This window comes from Carcharodon carcharias, chromosome 12 (genome assembly GCF_017639515.1).
Source record: "Carcharodon carcharias isolate sCarCar2 chromosome 12, sCarCar2.pri, whole genome shotgun sequence".
Lineage (NCBI taxonomy): Eukaryota > Metazoa > Chordata > Chondrichthyes > Lamniformes > Lamnidae > Carcharodon > Carcharodon carcharias.
The window spans coordinates 69,819,767-69,825,752 of record NC_054478.1 but is presented as its reverse complement, the minus strand read 5'-3'; the positions used below and the strand labels follow the sequence as shown (position 1 = coordinate 69,825,752).

General features: G+C 54.1%; 2 non-coding genes across 2 annotated transcripts; both read right to left on the bottom strand.

Annotated features, from left to right (window-relative positions):
• Positions 1 to 2,206: 2,206 nt before the first annotated feature.
• LOC121285407 lies at positions 2,207 to 2,313 on the bottom strand. The gene has a single exon (XR_005944682.1). It is a non-coding gene; the product is annotated as a U6 spliceosomal RNA (small nuclear RNA).
• Positions 2,314 to 3,747: 1,434 nt separating this feature from the next.
• On the bottom strand, positions 3,748 to 3,854 carry LOC121285406. The gene has a single exon (XR_005944681.1). It is a non-coding gene; the product is annotated as a U6 spliceosomal RNA (small nuclear RNA).
• Positions 3,855 to 5,986: the final 2,132 nt, after the last annotated feature.

The following is a 5,986-nucleotide window of genomic DNA, read 5'->3' as shown; positions in this document are numbered from 1 at the left end:
GAGCACGGAAGGCCTCGAGAGTGCCAGCAGACACCGCGTGCTCCCTCTCCAGGGACATCCGGCCGCGAACGTAGTCGCGGAAGAGGGACAAACAATCGGGCGGGACTCCCCCGTCGATCGCCCGCTGCCAGGACCTGTTAATGGCCAACTTGGCCAGGCCCAGGACCAGGTTCACGAGGAGGTCCTCCTCCTTCCCGACCCCCTTCCGCACCGGGTGCCCATAGATCAGGAGCGTGGGGCTGAAGTGCAAACAAAACATCAGCAAAAGGTTTTTCAAGTAACTAAAAAGGGAGTGCAGCCTACAACACCCTATATATGCATGGTCCACGGACTCCACAAGACCGCAAAAAGGGCATGTGTCCTGGGAGTCCGTGAACCTACACATTCTACGATTATAAGGGACTGCTGCATGCAACACCATCCAACCCAGGTTACCGATAGAAAGTGGGAGGAAGCCTCTGTAGAGGGCCTCCCATCGGGGGCCTCCGCCGCCGGATGGCAACAATGCACACCAGGGCGTGTCCAGGCGGCGGACAAGGGCGAGAAAATGGAAGGTGTGCAGCAGCAGTCCGTACAGAAAGCTCCTCCGCACCGTGCCAAATGGCATGGAGGGCATGTCCCCAAGGCGAATCATATTGCGGGGCACCAGCACCCGAGGGAGGGGTCGGGGCTTGGGGCCAATGTGGAATTTCGTCCGAACAGGGGAACATTCAGCAGGAAGACCACCGCGCATCTGGGCCACCTCAAGACCTAAAATAACATTGGGGTTAAGAAGTTGTAACTCTTTTGGAGTTAAACCAATTAAACTAAATTAACAAAATAAAGGATAAATCAAGCACAGCCTCTAATTCAGGTCAGCTGTAAAACCAAGGACAAAGTTTAAAGGAAACTTACAAACATTAAACCAAAATGTGAATAAGGGGGTCAATAAAACACCCCAGTCCCCGCGGTGCCCACAGAGCACGGAAGGCCTCGAGAGTGCCAGCAGACACCGCATGCCCCCTCTCCAAAGACACCCGGCCGTGAACGTAGCCACGGAAGAGGGACAAACAATTGGGCGGGACTCCCCCCTCAATCGCCCACTGCCTGGACCTGTTAATGGCCAACTTGGCCAGGCCCAGGACCAGGTTCACGAGGAGGTCCTCCTCCTTCCCGACCCCCTTCCGCACCGGGTGTCCTTAGATCAAGAGCGTGGGGCTGAAGTGCAAACAAAACATTAATAAAAGGTTTTTTAAATAACTAAAAAGGGAGTGCAACCTACCACACCCTATATAAGCATGGTCCACGGACTCCATAAGACCACAAAAAGGGCAGGTGTCCTGGGAGTCCGTGAACCTACACATTCTCCGATTGTAGCTGCATGCAACACCATCCAACCCAGGTCCCCGATAGAAAGGGGGAGGACACCTCCGTAGAGGGCCTCCCATCGGGGGCCTCCACCGCCGGATGGCAACAAGGCACGCCAGGGCGTGTCCGGGCGGCGGAAAAGGGTGAGAAAATGGAAGATGTGCAGCAGCAGTCCATACAGAAAGCTCCTCCACGCCGTGCCATTTAATGTCCGAGGCGGCTCATATTGTGGGGCACCGGCACCCAAGGGAGGCTTGGGGCCAATGTGGAATTCCGTCCGACCAGGGTAACGTTCAGCAGGAAGACCACCGCGCACCTGGGCCACCTCAAGACCCAAAATAACGTCGGGTCCGAGCACGACCGTTCTCAGGTCTTGGATTCATCGGCTGCGACCTGGACACTCACAGACGCGCATCGCGCCAACTCCTGCGGGAGCATCCAGCCCAGTCCTCCGCCACCCAGCACGTCCCCGATCCTGGTCACCCCTGCGGCCACAGCCCTCCTCTCCGCCAACCTCTGAAAGGGACGGAGGGGCGGATTCCCGAGCAGCGGCTCTCTGACGATAGCTGCTACTCCTGACGAGGGAGAGCTGCGTCGCGAGGCGACCATGTTCCAGGCTTTGATCAGGTCCTGGTAAAAGACGGGCAACGTCTGCAAGGAGCCACCGAGGCCCCACTGCTCTATAAACAGGAGCTGCACGTCATAATTCAGGCCGTGCACCTGATGGAAGAAATACGTTGTCAGGGCACACCATCTAGGCGGAGGCTCAACGTAGAGGTATCGCTACAGGGTCTGAAGGCGGAAAGTCGCCACCTGTGCGTAGGCACACCAGCGCCTGACCACCTTGTCTAAGCGGGAAAAAAATATGGAAATCTTCACGAATTTGCGTGTCATCCTTGTGCAGGGGCCATGCTAATCTTCTCTGTATCATTCCAATTTTAGTATATGTGCTGCTGAAGCGAACACAAGTTATAACTCTTTCAAGTTAAAACAATTAAACTAAATTAACAAAATTGGGATAAATCAAGCACAGCCCCTAATTCAGGTCAGCTGTAGAACTAAGAACAAAGTTTAAAGGAAACTTACAAACTTTAAACCAAAATGTGATTAAAGGGGTCAATAAAGCACTGAAGGCCTCGAGAGTGCCGGCAGACACCGCGTGCTCCCTCTCCAAAGACACCCGGCCGTGAACGTAGCTGCGGAAGAGGGACAAACAATCGGGCGGGACCTCCCCCGTCGATCGCCCGCTGCCTGGACCTGTTAATGGCCAACTTGGCCAGGCCCAAGAGCAGGTTCACGAGGAGGTCCTCCTCCTTCCCGACCCCCTTCCGCACCGGGTGCCCATAGATCAGGAGTGTGGGGCTGAAGTGCAAACAAAACATTAATAAAAGGTTTTTCAAATAACTAAAAAGGGAGTGCAGCCTACCACACCCTATATATACATGGTTCACGGACTCCACAAGACCACAAAAAGGGCACGTGTCCTGAGAGTCCGTGAACCTATGCATTCTCCTATTATAGGGGACTGCTGCATGCAACACCCTCCAACCCAGGTCCCCGATAGAAAGGGGGAGGACACCTCCGTAGAGGGCCTCCCATCGGGGGCCTCCGCCGCCGAACGGCAACAAGGCACACCAGGGCGTGTCCGGGCGACGGACTAGGGCGAGAAAATGAAAGGTGTGCAGCAGCAGTCCATACAAAAAGCTCCTCGACGCCGTGCCAAATGGCACGGGGGGCATGTCCCCGAGGCGGCTCATATTGCGGGGCACCAGCACCCGAGGGAGGGTTCGGGGCTTGGGGCCAATGTGGAATTCTGTCCGAACAGGGGAACGTTCAGACGGAAGACCACCGCGCACCTGGGCCACCTCAAGACCCAAAATAACGTCGAGTCTGAGCACGACCGTTCTCAGGTCTTGGATGGCATCGGCTGCGACCTGGACACTCACAGACGCGTGATGCGCCAGCTCCTGCGGGAGCATCCAGCCCAGTCCTCCGCCACCCAGCACGTCCCCGATCCTGGTCACCCCTGCGGCCACAGCCCTCCTCTCCGCCAACCACTGAAAAGGACGGAGGGGCGGATTCCTGAGCAGCGGCTCTCTGACGATAGCCGCTACTCCTGACGAGGGAGAGCTGTTTGGTGAGGCGACCACTTTCCAGACTTTGATCAGGTCCTGGTAAAAGACGGGCAACGTCTGCAAGGAGCCACCGAGGCCCAGCTGTTCTATAAACAGGAGCTGCACGTCATAATTCAGGCCGTGCACCTGACGGAAGAAATACGTCGTCAGGGCACACCATCTAGGAGGAGGCTCGACGTAGAGGTATCGCTGCCGAGTCTGAAGGCGGAAAGTCGCCACCTGTGCGTAGGCACACCAGCGCCTGACCACCCTCCCTAAGTGGGAAAAAAATATGGAACGCTTCACGAATTTGCGTGTCATCCTTGTGCAGGGGCCATGCTAATCTTCTCTGTATCGTTCCAATTTTAGTATATGTGCTGCTGAAGCAAGCACAAGAAGTTATAGTTGCACAGCTGGGGGTGAGTGTTAATCAGTTGTACATAATATTGCAAATAAACTTCCAAGAATATCTCCTTGCCTATGGTTCCTTGTTCTGATGAGCAGTGTTTGTGTCACTCAGATGTGAAACCTTGGTTCCTGCACAAGATAAAATCAGCTGTCTCAGTCCAGGGCCTCTTCACTGTGCCATGAGTAACCTTCATACCAAAGTGATGGTCCAGCTTCACACTCACTGGATACATTAGTGATGCCTGCACCTCGGCAGTGCTTGTCATTGCTGCCAGAATGTCGTGGGCAAGCGCCACAGAGTTCCGCCATTCTCTCTGTGTGCTCACAGTGCCTTTAAGGTGGGGCTGGCCCCCATCTCTTCAGCATCTGTGACCCATGACACTGTGCTCCTGAAGGGGTCAGGTGCTGAAGATTGAAAAAATTTATGACTGCGTCTCCATGATATGACCCTGATCACAGAGCACAGGCAAGCTGCCTTCAGGCAGTCAGAAGTCAGACATTCACAGTGGCTATGTGAAGATCTATGGAGTGTCCTCACTGCATGTTGTCATCATCCTCCTGGAATCCAGCAACTATTAAGGCTTCTGCTGCATCTCCATTAATAAGCCTGAGCACTGAGGGTATGTGCATGGCCATCAGTCACACAGGAGTCAAACGTTCACAGATGCAAGGTGAGGATGTCAGGATCGCCCTCACTGCATCTCATCATCACCTTCTGTAAATCTAGCAGCTATGAGGGCCCCCCGAGCACACCTGCCTAGCCAGTATGATTGCCTCATCTCAGGTATCCTGGCCTTCAAGGACCTCATCACTGTCATCCCCTTTGACGTCCTCCTCATCGGATGAGATGTGCAGCTCTTCCATCTTCTCCTCAGCTAGGCCCTCCCCCAGTGCAGCATTGCGTAGCACACAACAAGTAACAGTGATGTGCGACACCCTCAGTGGACTGTATTGCAGTACTCCACCAGACCTGTCAAGGTACCTGAACCTTATTTTCAAAATACCCGTTGTTTGCTCCACAAAAGACCGGTTCGCAACACGAGCCTCAATGTACCGTCTCTCTGCTGCAGTCTGAAGCCGCTGCACAGGTATCATCAGTCACATCCTCTGCGGGTAGCCCTTGTCCCTGAGCCCTGCAGCCTCTGTGGACCCTGGAAGATGTCATGTATCTGAGACCTGATAAAGGTGAAGAGTCATGGACACCCCCTGGGAATCATGCTCAGACCTGTAGAATGTGTTTGTGATGGTCGCACACCATCATCCTTTGCTGTCGACGTAGTTGACTGCTTGTTGCCACGGAGATCTAAGCACCATGTGAGTGCAGTCGACGGTGCCCTGCACCTATGGAGAACCTGAGATCTGTGCAAAGCCCAGCACTCTTGCTTCTTGGCTTTGCTGATCCCATTCAAAATGCACAAAGTTTTGGTGCCTTCATGAAGATAGTGTCCATGACCTCCTGGAAACACTTGTGCATGGAGGTTGCAAAATCCCGCACAGGTCACCTGTGGAGCCCAGAAAAGAGCCACAGGGTGTAAAATTGAGCACCGTGTTTACTTTCACAGCCACTGGCAGTGGATGCCCTCCATGTCCCTGTGGTTCAAATCCTGCGGCAGGTGGCATATGTAACCAACCAGTTCCCTAGACATGCAAAGTCTTCAATGACACTGGTTCTCAGTCATCTGCAAGAATAACAAGTGCCCTCTATAGACCCTGGGTCTAGTGAAGTGCCTAGGAGCGATGACTCTCTGTGGATCTTCAACTGCGTGTGCAGCAGGCCCTGCTGCCCTTTCGTCTTGACAAAGGTGCTCCTCGTTTTGCCAAGCCAGGAGCGTCCCCCGCACCTTCTTCTTCTCTGCTGTCTGGAAGCCATGAGGCACACTGCTAAATCACCAGGCTCCATGATCCTGATGTTCTTCTCCTACAGGATCAAAGAGATAGATGTGTGGGTTAGCATATGTGTCCTAAAAACCTCTCTTGGTTAAGTCTGAAGGACCCTTCACACATTCAAGTGAATGCTGGCCACCACTTGGTTGGCCAATGTGCAGTGCACTCACTGGCTGTCCGAAACACCACCCAACACCGCCCCACTCCACTTGACTGATTGGCAGCAGCTTTCC